The 11,822-nt window shown below is 54.4% G+C and overlaps 1 protein-coding gene across 4 annotated transcripts in view; it reads left to right on the top strand.

Annotated features, from left to right (window-relative positions):
* Nucleotides 1-561: 561 nt before the first annotated feature.
* The window catches only part of Sox13 (SRY-box transcription factor 13), a 44,428-nt gene continuing 33,167 nt past the window's right edge, over nucleotides 562-11,822 (top strand). Inside the window, exon 1 of one of the 4 annotated variants that reach the window (NM_001105952.1) lies at nucleotides 562-904. The gene's annotated coding sequence lies outside the window, so the exon portion shown is untranslated. Of the gene's footprint in view, nucleotides 905-1,137; nucleotides 1,512-11,822 lie in introns of those variants that run through there. The other 3 variants (XM_006249762.5, XM_039090434.2, XM_063272079.1) reach the window with 3 other exon arrangements.

Raw genomic sequence — 11,822 nt, 5'->3', positions numbered from 1 at the left:
TGAGAAAAATAAAGTTCAATCCAGGGTCTCTGTTTGGAGGAGGCTGTGAACTGGACAAACACCTTCTTAGGGCTTGTTAAAAGAAATTAAGATTCTCTGTAGCAACTCTCAAACCTATATCGAGGGAGTGGGCAGAATTCATCTTTTTCCTCCTATTTTCTTTACCCAGTTGGAGAACCTCTGCTGTCCGCTTCCCAGCACAGGTCTCCAGCTGTTGAGGCCTGGCTGGACCAGCTGCTGGGAGGAGGAGGAGGAAGCTCTGTCCCTCCCTCCTCCATCTCCACACCCTCCCTCCTCCCCCGCCCGTTCGCGCCCTCCCTCCCTCTTTCTCCTCGGAGGCTGAGTGGCTTTCGCAGAAGCGAGCGGCGAGCGCCCTGCTCCAGTCCCGCCTGGGAACTGAAGTGTACGAGCGCGGCTCCTGGAAGCCGAGCTCCTGAGCGGCCGGCGGAGGTCGAAGGCCGGGGCGGCGCGCTCAGCTTCGGAGGCCCTGGCTTTTGACCGAGCGGGCTCGGAACTGCGCGGAGGGACAGAGCGCACTGCCCGCCGGCCTGGCCGGCGCAGCGGCCGGGAGTCCGGGAGCCGGACTGCGGAAGGGAGCACGGCTGCGGCCAGCCGAGGGCAGAGGGCAGAGTGCCGAGCGGCCTGGCTCGGCGGAGGGCGCCGCCCGACCCGTCCTCAGCTCGGCGCCCGCGACGGTGGCCAGCGGAGCCTGGCGGGCCGCGGATCCTGAGCGCTTCCAGCCCACGGTGGGGGGCGTGCCTCCGCCCGGCCGCGCCGCCCCGGCCCGCTGCCCGCCGCGTTGCCTGGGCATGTGAGCGGGAAGGCCAGGCTGCTGGCCGCCGGGACGCACTGAACAGGAGCCGGAGCACGGAGTTGCGACCCCGGGCCAGCGCCCGACCGATTAGTAAGTGCGCCCCTCCGCGCCGCGCGCCCATCACCCCAACCTCGCGAAGTTTGACACGCGCGCCCCCGCGTTCCAAGGGACACGCTGGCTCTGTTCCGCGCGACTTTCCATCTTGGGCAAAGTTTTGCCAGGCGGCGCCGATCCTACCGGACCCCTCACAACGCCTGCCGGTGGCGCCGCGCTGATCTCGCGTCCCTTTGGAGGGCAGTGGCCGCAGGCCGTTGGGGGTGGCGTGCGCGCGCCACGCGAGCCGGGCTTCGGGGGTCTTCTACCCGCCGGCCCTTTGCGACCCGCCGGCCCTAGGTCTTTCTCCCCAGCCCGACCATCGCGCCCAGTTTAAGTACTCCCAGCCCCAGCTTAGGTATCCGCGTGCGAGCCCCACGTGGGGCTCGGGTACCCGCAACGCGGAGCTCCGGCCATGGGCCGCTGGGGTCCAGCGCGCGCCCTTCCCACGGCTCCGGTTCATTCCCCGCGGACCAGCCGGGAGACGCCTCCCGTTTTTCAGCCGTTGCTGCTCTTGTCTCTTCTCTACTCCAGCCTGCCCTTTGCCACCTCTACGTCCCACGGTGGAGTGTCGGAGGAGCGCCTTTCAACCCTCCTTTTCACGGTAGAAATAAATTGAGCACAGGGCTGATGGGATGGGGGGGGGTGGTCGCGTAGTCCCAGCGGTTCGCCATTGTTTTCCCACCCCACGTTCGGTACGTAAACACACACTCACGCGAGTGTGTTTGTGTGTGCGTGCGTGTGTGTGCACGCGCCGGCTGCGGCTGCTCAGATTCCCCAGGAGCTCTAGGGTCGCCCGCGGGATCTTCCCGCAGCCAACCTACATATCCTGGCAGGAGGTGCCCCATTACTTGAAGCTTGGGGGTGGGGTGGAAAGGGACCGGAGAGTGGGAGCTGCCCCAGAGTCCTTGGCAAAGCCGGGGGGGGGGGTCCGGCCTGGGTTGGGCGTGAATTTTGAACTTCAGCCCTGGATCTTTCCGGGAGGACCCCGGGCGCTCGAGCGTCGGCTCCCGCCTGGGAGGGTCCCCAGCAGCTGGCGCTCTTGGCAGCATCTCTGTGACAAGGGCTTAGAGGAAACCGAGGAGTTTTCCTGGGAAGTTTGCTTTAGCTCTGTGGGAATTTCCGGGCCCGGCGCCTCCGCGCTGGCGCTGGCGAAGGGGTCTGACCTAAGGCAGTCCGAGATGCTTCCACTCGGTGCAAGGTTCCCAGAGATCGTCTCCAACCTCTTGGTGGGGTTGGAAGTCCTTCTCTGGGTGTTAGATTCAGCACACTTGGGTCTTGTTCCTGGCCGCTTGGTCTTGGCAGTGTCCAAACATCGTCCATACTTTCTCCGATTAAAGAAAAGGCGGATTTGTGCATCTATCTTTGAAACTGGCGTATGTTGATGATTTGAAGGATACTGGTTGGTTTGGAAGGCCTGTACCACAGAACGCTTGGTAGCCTTGTAGTTAGAACCAGGAAGCTGGAGTTGTACCAGTGCAGCCACTGATGGTGCCTCCATGGGCAGTTGAACCCAACTCTCTTGCTCAGGTTACTTATCTGTAAAATGAGGTTAAATTCTGACAGTATCCACCTCGTGGGGGTGGTTTTAAGGATGAAAAGACCGAATGCAATCTCAACGCTGTACTGCACACAGTAAATGCTCGGCAACTGTTAGCGGTTGGAATTGGAATGTAACTTAGTGGAAGAGCACTAGCTCAACGTGCAGGAAATCCTACGTATTATATATTCAGTATGTGCATTTGGGAAGTTAGCTGTTTATTATTAGTAACTATATTTGCATTTATTGTCATTATTAGTTTGTTTTTCTCTGGCTGCTCTGGTATTTGTTCTGTAGATCAGGATGGCCTTGAACTCAGATTCTTCTGCCTCTGTCTCCTGAGTGCTGGGATTAAAGGCATGCACGACCTGCCCAGCTAACTGTTGTCATTATTGTAATAACATATTATCAGCCCAGGGCCTAGCTCATGCTGGAGAAGTGACTACCGCTGAGCTGCATCTCCAACCTAGGCCATTATAGTTTAAATGATCTCGCACAGAGCCCAGAAGAACTCCTTGGGATTGTATCCATTTGATCAGTTCTAGTAATTATCACTTATGGGAGGAAGTGACCTCACTCTCTTTCCTACCTCTTCTGTATTTCGATCCTGACCAAACTTACCTTCTTGCTACTCATCTGCTTCGACCTTCTTGAGGAGTATTTCTTATTTCCTTCTTCCCTTTCCCTTCCCCCACACTATTTGTGCAAGGCCCCCTCCTTTCCTCTTAAAAATTAATCTTCACAACATGTAGCATTCTCCCTGGAAACAGCCCCAGAAAGGAAATGTCTTGAAAAGGGTATCCCCTAGGCACCTGGTCCGTGCTGCAGACTCAGGATTGGATGTGCATTTGTGTCTCTGGGGCTGGATGGATTCCCACTAAGAGGATCCCAGGTGTCTGGGGCTCAGGGGAAGTCAGGTGGGACGGGCAGACTGCCTGCCCTAGAGGCTTCTGTTCCCCAGGTAGTATCTGTTTCCTGTGCTGGGGCTCACTTGAGAGCCGCATCTGAGGCTGAGATAAATGAGAGACAGAGCCGTCAAGTTCAACTCCACAGTGGCAGTTGGAGTGGCTTCTGGAAATTTAGAGTAGACACAAGTTCTTGTCTTTATTGCTGCATAACTCAGGGAGGGGAGATCCAGAGGCTCCCCTTTTCCTCCTTCCCTGACTTCCTGACCCTGACCAGGCATGCGGGGGAGGGTGACCAGTGAGGAAAAACTTGGTGTTGGGAAGGTCCTGCAAGTAGGCAGTTTGCAGACGAAAACCAGCACAGAAAACATGTGCTTCATTCCTTAATGGAAGCTCGTGGAAGGGATCTGCCGATTACCTGAGAGGCCTATGCTAGGCAGTGTGGTAGTAGGTGGACAGGTAGGTTGCCTGCCTAATGGGGGTCCGGGAAAGACAGTACCAGATCATGAGAAGAAATACCCCTTGTGGGGAGATAGAGCATAGGGCAGTGGGGATGTTGGGAGGCAGTGAAGACTGCCCTGGGAAGAACTCAGGCCTGAAGACAGAAGGATCCAGCTGCACACAGCTGGGAAGGGGAACATTCCAGGCTGAGGCACCAGCAAATGCTCTCCTACTCCCAGGTCAGAAGCAGGTATGCAGCTTTGTGGTTGGAAAAGGGAGCCTGCAGGATCAGGAGGGTCAGAGCCTGGCTTGTGGCACCTGGTAGACGGGCTGGGGGAGGGGTGGAGGTGGGGTTGGCTGCATTTTACTGTCAGCTCCACAGGAAGCCATTGGAATAGTAGAGTGGTTTATGATTTTTAAAGATGATTTGATACTGGAGAAACTGATCCTGATTGCCCCAGGGCAGGAAGTGATGGCCGAGGGAGGAAAGCTTGTTTTTTTTTTTTTTTTTTTTTTTTGTTTTTTTTGTGGTAGTTTACTTCGTCCTTTGTAAATTTAGTACACATGCATACATAATCAACTACCCCCCCCCCAATACTTTTAACAGAACATCTTAGAGCCCAGAGAAAGTAGGAATAAAGTTGATCTATGCACACACACTGATACATGTATGATATAACTTGGTGGAGATAACTAGATGTATGCATGTAGGGTTTTATTTTAATTTAATTACGCTTATTTATTTGGTGTTTGTGTGTTGGTGGTAGGAACCTGTGGGCCACTGCATTTGTGTGGAGGTAAAAGAAAGAGATGGCCCCCACTTTTAAAAAAGTCTGTATGTCCATGTGGAGACTTACTTATAGTAAGGGAAGCTTGGAACAGGTGGGGTTCAGGAGAAACCAGAGGGGAGGTAGGTGTGTGTGTGTGTGTGTGTGTGAGAGAGAGAGAGAGAGAGAGAGAGAGAGAGAGAGAGAGAGAGAGAGAGAGAGAGAGAAATCCAGAAGTGCCAGGCCCAGGAATCATGAAGAGACTTTTCTAACCTCAGGTCCACCTTGCAGCCTTCCTTCCAGATGGGAAGTAGCACACCATGGTCTTTTGCTTAAAAAAACTTAACAGATTTTGGAAACTCAGTGTTGCAGGAGAAGGACTTAAAGGTAGAGCGGATGCCCGTTTCTGGTCCATGAGGTGAAACAATGGCCCAGAGAAGACCTGTCTCTTACAGCTGCTGAGGCCCCAGGGCTGTGAGGCTGCTAGGTTGGTGTTGGTAAGCTGCACCTGACCCTCTTAGAGACCTGTGGTTCTTGCCCTCGAGGGCTGATGCTGGCTCACAAGCTAAGTTTTCTCTGGAGGTTTGGGGTGGCCTTTCTTGGGCTACCATAGGTATGCTGTCGGGAAGCTCAAGACATGGTAAGGATTCCACACTCCCGTCCTGCATCCCTCCGCTCAGTACACTGATGGGTGAAGCTCAGTGTTTGCAAAGGCCTCTGTGCAGGGAGGGCTGCCCCCTTGAATGGTAGTTATTTTCCTGTTTGCTTAGGAGAGCCTGCTTCTGCCTGAACTTGCTGCCATTCCTACCCTTGCTAGTCCCCTTCCTGAAACAGGAAAATGCCGGCAGTGGGGTTGCTGTCAGAATTTCTGTCACCAGATCAAGAACTAGAACCTAAGGTCTCCCTGATGCAAAGACAGCAGTCACGGTCCGAATACTGGTCCTTCTCTGTGCTTCCGAAGACCTACCTTAGAGACTTTGCCATTTGGGCAGGGCTACCTCCACCACCCTCTCTGTCACTGTCCCTGAAGGGGAAGTGTACCATCATGCTTCCTTAAAGCGCTGATGTATCCTACAAGGTCCTGTTTTGTGCCAATGAGACCCTGCTCCTCCAGAATTCTGGGCCTCATGACCCAAGCTTGGTAGGAGGCTTTCCCAGCTTTAAGACTTCACTGCTTCTATGGCTTGGGGTTGGTTTGGGGGCCTCTAGGACTGGCAGGCTGAGAAGTTACTAGATGGTGATCAGACCTATAGGCTGCGAGGGTAGAAGTGGCTGGTTTCCCTGCTTCCATCCAAGAGCTAGCCACAGCTCAAGCAGTGTAGTGTGTGGCCTGGCACCCACCGGTACACCTGGGACCAGACCAACTAGAAGAGGAGCTCCAGATACGGAAGGGTCTTATTATGGGTTACAAGACTAGGAAGAAGTGGGGACAGTATCTCCAGAGGCTGCCTTTTTCCTAAGTAACATTATCTAGCTAGGCCCTTCCGGTCCTCGGGAAGCTGCAAACCTGGAATTCGGTTCCACAGATAGAAACCCACATCCCACTCCTACTGGCCTTAGCAGCAAGCCCGGTAAACTGTCCGTGGGGATGGGGAGGAGCATTAGTTTCTCCCTCTACGTTGCTCCTCCCCCACGCTTTGTGGGGACAGGTCCTAGGTAAGGTTTCAGTGTTCTGGCCTGAAAGAAGAAAGGAAGGGGCAGTCCAGGGCGCTCCGCTGGCGCCCGGCCCCTGGTGTTTGGGTCTGGAGTCCCCGCCAGGCCTGGCTCCCTGGGGACCCGCCCCAAGGCGGCCGGCCTGTCCTCCTAGCACCCCGCCTCCTGCCTGCGGAACCGGCCGGGCGGAGAACCGGTTCCTGTGGGCCGCCCCGCCCCTCGAAAGGACGAGGGGTCGGCGCCTGCGCGGGGTTGGGTCGAGGCAGGTGCCTTGGAGTCCAGGTGTGACAAATGGAAGGAACAGCTGACATGGGGGCTCCCTTTGCCCCATAGGCCCGGGACACCGCAGGGAGAGCAGGCAGCCCCAATATCCCGGTGGCCCTTCAGAGGCCAGCGGCCATTGCTGACTTTTTTTTTTTTAAGTTGTGGTTCATTTTTAATTTTTTTCTGTGCTGGGGAAGGACCCCAGTGCCTTGCTTGACCATGCCAGACATAGCACTGAGCTACATACCCTGTCATTTCTAGTGTCTAAAAGTAGTATTAGAAGTGTAGTTTTGGGGTTGGGGATTTAGCTCAGTGGTAGAGCGCTTGCCTAGGAAGCACAAGGCCCTGGGTTCGGTCCCCAGCTCCGAAAAAAAGAACAACAACAACAACAACAACAACAACAACAACAACAAAAAAGTGTAGTTTTTTTTTTTTTTATCAGAATAAAAGGATTTAAGTTACATCTTGATTTGCCTGTGAGACAGAGAAAGGAATGGACGATGATTCCACAGGAGACCCCGAGGAGCTGGGTGCCGAAAGGGGCTTCCTGCCAGGCAGGTGACCATCACAGAACAAGGAATCTGTGAGGCTGGGCCAGACTATTTTGTAACAGCCCAGGGGCTCTTGAAACACTCAACAGCACCGACTGAGGTGTAGTTAAGAATTTGCCAGCCCCATAGCTTTGGCTGGGGTGCAGTTTGGCCGGACCAGAGGGATCTGGCCCTCCCCGAAAGTTTTTTGTGGGCCAAATCACCCCTTCCACCTCCGAGCTCTACTGAAGGAGTTTGAAGTCTTCTACCAACCCAGGGAGGCTTGGGTTCTCAGTCTTTGTCTTGAGGGGTGGGGTGGGGAAGGAAGGATAAAAGGCTGGCAGGAAGCCTGTGTGCAGGTACAGTGGGGCTCTGGGAGCATTCGAGGTGTTGGGTGGGACAGGACTAGGTGCCTTGAAAGCATCAGGGGGTGCCCCCCCCCCGAGTGGAGTGGTGTAGAGTAGGGAGTTTTATATATATTCATAGGGCCTGTGCCTACCGCTCACCTCTGTGGGGCGCAGGAGACAGAACAGAGGGAAGGGCTCTGTGTCAGATCTTGGTTTGCAGTAGGAAATAGCAGAAGTGCTTTCTCGAGACAAGACGTGGATTGCCAGGATTGTTGAAATGAGTGTCTAACTCAAGGTGAGCCGTGCTTGGTGCTTGGGGTTTTGCAGGGTCCAGCCTGCCCTACTGTACACTTGACCATGTTGCAACTGGCTGCCTCCGGGCCCTATCTAGGTGAGGCGTTAGACTCCCTGGCAGGCAGATGAGAAGAGGGGCGGTGGCTAGATGGTAAAGATAGTGAACTTCGGTATGGCCAGCTTCTTCACCGAAAGCCTGACAGCTTGAAACAAAGACCTTGTAGGCTTTTGTCTTCCACCAGCAGCCCCCCGCTGATGGACTGGCTCAATCAGTTGAGGCTGAGTCTGGATATGTCGCACACAGCAGTTTCCAAATGGCTTTCTTTTTTACTAAATATATATTTTATATATGTGAGTACACTGTCACCATTTTCAGACACACCAGAAGAGAGCATCGGAATCCATTACAGATGGTTGTGAGCCACCTTGTGGTTGCTGGGAATTGAACTCAGGACCTCTGGGAAGAGCAGTCAGTGCTCTTAACCGCTGAGCCATCTCTCTCCAGCACCGTGGCTTTCATATCGTACCTTCCCTTTTCTTGTGTGCACACGTCCGTGTTTGAGAACAGCTTTCAGGAGTCAGTTCTTTCCGCCATGATCCGTCCACCATGATGGATCCAGGGATTGGTTATCAGGCTTGCTAGGAAGCCTCCTTTCCTGCTGAGCCTCTGCTTGGCCTTAGGTTTATCTAGTTTTGGATCAGTGTTCTTCAGAGCGATTTTGGCTATTTGGCTTTTTGTTTGTTTTGCTTTGTTGAGACAGGGTTTCTCTGTGTAGTCCTGCCTGCCCTGGAACTCACCCTGTATGTGGACCAGGCTGGCCTCGAACTCACAGATGCACCTGCCTCTGCCTCCTGAGTGCTGGGATTAAAGACTGCACCACCATGCACAGCCTGATTGTAGCTGTCTGTATTCCTCTTTCCCTGGCACTGGTGTGAAATTGTGGGAGAGCAGAGTTGACGGGAGGGGAGGACTTGTGTTCAAGTGTGGTATATCCTGGGCAGTTTAGAGAGGGGCTGTAGAGTTCTGGCTGAGTGGTCGCCGTCGTCGCAGGAGTAGAGTCCTGGTGGCCGAGTCAAGGCTTGATTGGCTTGGAGTGTTTGGAAGGGTGGCCAGACCCACTGGAAGGAGAATGGGGACTTGCTTGCCTGCCTGGTCTCTGCACACAGGCTCTTGGCACCAGAGCCCTCCTGTCTTCACCCATTCCTGGGGGCAGAGCCACTGTGCTATGGCTCTGGAGGTGGCTGTCTGGTCAGATAGAACCAGTCCAGGCACATAGGGTGGTGGTAGCTTTAAAGGTTACACCTAAGGCCTTAAGCTGGAAGCCATCTGGGGCTTCGCTAATCCAAAGAATGATGTTAAAGGGGACTAAGACTGGGCTGGGGCTGCCTCTTACTGTGTGCTCTGCATAGGGGCTGGAGGAGCCTCCTTCCTTTCTAGCAGAGGTTGGGCACCAGCCTAGTCCACTCTCCCAGGCAGCACAGGGACAGACAGCATTGCTTACCAAGCCTCCGTGAAACGCTTGTGCTGCTTGCCCACCCTTTGCTGCCCTCCCCAAACCCGACGACAGTGTCAACGCAGGTAATCCGTGTTTGACTGGAGCCTCTGGGCTGCCAGGACCAGGCAGGTGCTGGCAGGGGCTGTGGAGCCCCATGCAGGAGTCAAGCCACCAGTGCCAGCAGGATAAACAAGGCTGCTCAGAGGCTGGGGGAGGGAGGCCACTGAAGGCAGGAGAGGAGAACAGGTGTCTCAGGAGCTGCCTACACAAAGGGCCTCTTGTTCCATCTTCCCATTTCAGGGGGGCACCCCGCCCCCTCCCTCCCTCGCCTGCCCAGAGTCCAATGACCAGGTCAACTAAGGTGCTGTCTCTCGGCCTGTGTTTATGCTTGCATTGAACAGATCTTGCAGGTACATCCCAGGAGGAAGGCATAAGCCCATAGCCCATAGTCTCTATGGTTCTGAGTTTGCCCAGTTGGGGCAGTGAGCCCAAGAGGAATAGGGGAAAGAGAAGAGAGCTTGGTATAGTGAGTGCAGGAGTGGGGGATTCCAAGGAATCCATGGGGTTCCGGGAGGGGGCTTAGGACTTGAGTAGCAAAAAACCCACCTTCATAATCCTCCATGAGAGACCTTTACATCTGGCTCTGTTGTAGGGGCTGGGGACAGTGCCAGCAGTCAGGAAGCCTCTGCAGCCAGACTAAGTCTTATTTCCTAATCTGTAAAATGGGGTGATAACAGTACTGTACTGCCTGTCTCGTGCTCTGTCGGCTCACCTGTGCAGAGGCCTGACACGGGCTGGCATATGGTAGGAGAGACCTACTGCTGTCTCTGTACTTGGGAGAGTTTCTGCAGGAGTCTGAGAATGAGTCAGGGAAAAGGTAATCATAACCCGGGTAAGTCCTAGAGAGCGGGAATGCCAAGGTCTGCCTATAGGATGCCTCTTGTGGATGTTTGTGCCTCTAGGAATGCTGGGAAGGGCTTGTAAATCGATGGGGGTGGGGGCACTTAGAAGGGGTTTTGAGTGGACATTCAAGTGTGGACATTCGCTGCTCAGGACTGTAGGTGAGCGCAGAGGTGTGAGTTCATGATGTACTTGCAGTGCAGCATTGAGAGTCCAAAGGGTGGCTCGGGCCCTCCTAAAGGCATGTGAGTGGTCAGGGCCCACCCTAGGCTCAGCTCCTCCAGGTCAGGTACCAGTTTCTGCCCTCTCAGCATCCTTTGTCCTCCAGCTCCGCCGTGGTAGCTCCATTGCTCTCTCTGAGTCAGTGTTCATTTTACAGAGAGGCAGGGTAGCCTGGTGTGGAGTTTACAGAGAAGCGGGACAGCCTGGTGTGGGAGTCAGGACATTTTAGACCCCTAGGTTTTGAGAGTTGTTTATGGGCTGTTTACCCAGTTCGTTGTTGTTTTGTTTGTCTTTCTTAGTTGTCTTCCTTGTCTACAACACGGGGTGGTGGTGGCATCTCCCACACAGGATTCGTGTGAGGACCGGGAGGGAACATGGACTGGTATAAAGTGCCCAATGGGTGAGGGTGCTCCCTAAGATATGCTTGCAGCACAAACCTCTTCTTTGACTCTATAGAGCTGATGGTCAGTCTGTCCATGGCCTTCGTACATGGGTGAGGCTGGGAGGTCCAGGACCCCTGGCTTTGTTGAGGACTCTGCCACTATGCAGGACTGAACAGGAAGGCCCACACTCATGAGTGGGCATCACCAGGCATCCGGCTCTGCTTGGGGCTGCCTAGAGCTGCTCCTGTGCCTTTCTTAGTAGGGAGGAGCCCTCTGGCATCTCCTGATAGTTGTATGTATTGGGGCTGGGGTATGGGACTGTGGACACCCCGGTGTTTGTGGGCATGTGTGTCTTAGGCCTGTCACTTGGTCTCTTAGAGGTTGACTTTGGAAGGCCTGGGAGTATTTAGAACCTTCTGGGCTCCACGGGCTCCACCCCAGTGGGAAAGATCCATAGCAGGCCCCGCAACAGACCTAGGCAGGGCCTGAGACCTTAAAGTTGCCCATCCACTGGGGCAGGCCATCCATCATCCATTCTGTCTGGGTAACAGGCCCTTTGGGTCATGGCTGTGTCCTAACAGCCACAGACCATGCTCTTCCCAGACATCTGGAAGGACATGTGCTCAGCACAGGCCACTGCTCCTTTCCATGCCTTTGTCACTTGTCACCATGGCTGTGTCCAGTGTGAATATATGGCCCCTTTCTCTTCTTCCCCTGAGTCATGTTTCTTAGATGTCCCCAAGGTGAACAGGGGGAATGCTGGGAAATAGGGCTGGGATACTGCTCTGGGTTCACACAGCCAGGTGGTGAAGATGGCTTTGTAGGAACTCTGCACAGGCAGGCAAGAGAAAGGAAGGAGCAGCAGACCCCTGGTCTTTCCACAGAACCGTGTCCACATTTAATGTAATCTGAGTCCAGACAGTACACAGAACTCAAGTTTACAGCCTGTGTCCAATCACTTGGGTTGTATCTCTCACTGTTTTCCCCAAGGTGGGTGCTTCTGGTTTTTGGTCATGCCTGTGTCTTTCACTCTTGCTCTCCACTCCGTCCCCATTACAGAGGGCAGGTGCCCAGCCTCTCACCCTGCAAACAGCCACCTCTGTGCTGGGGTCAGGGCACCTTCAGACTACTCAACAGTTACTCGATACATGGGACATAAAGCAGAATAAGGAG

This window comes from Rattus norvegicus, chromosome 13 (assembly GCF_036323735.1).
Source record: "Rattus norvegicus strain BN/NHsdMcwi chromosome 13, GRCr8, whole genome shotgun sequence".
NCBI lineage: Eukaryota > Metazoa > Chordata > Mammalia > Rodentia > Muridae > Rattus > Rattus norvegicus.
Note: the sequence above shows the minus strand (reverse complement) of the source record. Positions and strands in the feature narration are given on the sequence as shown.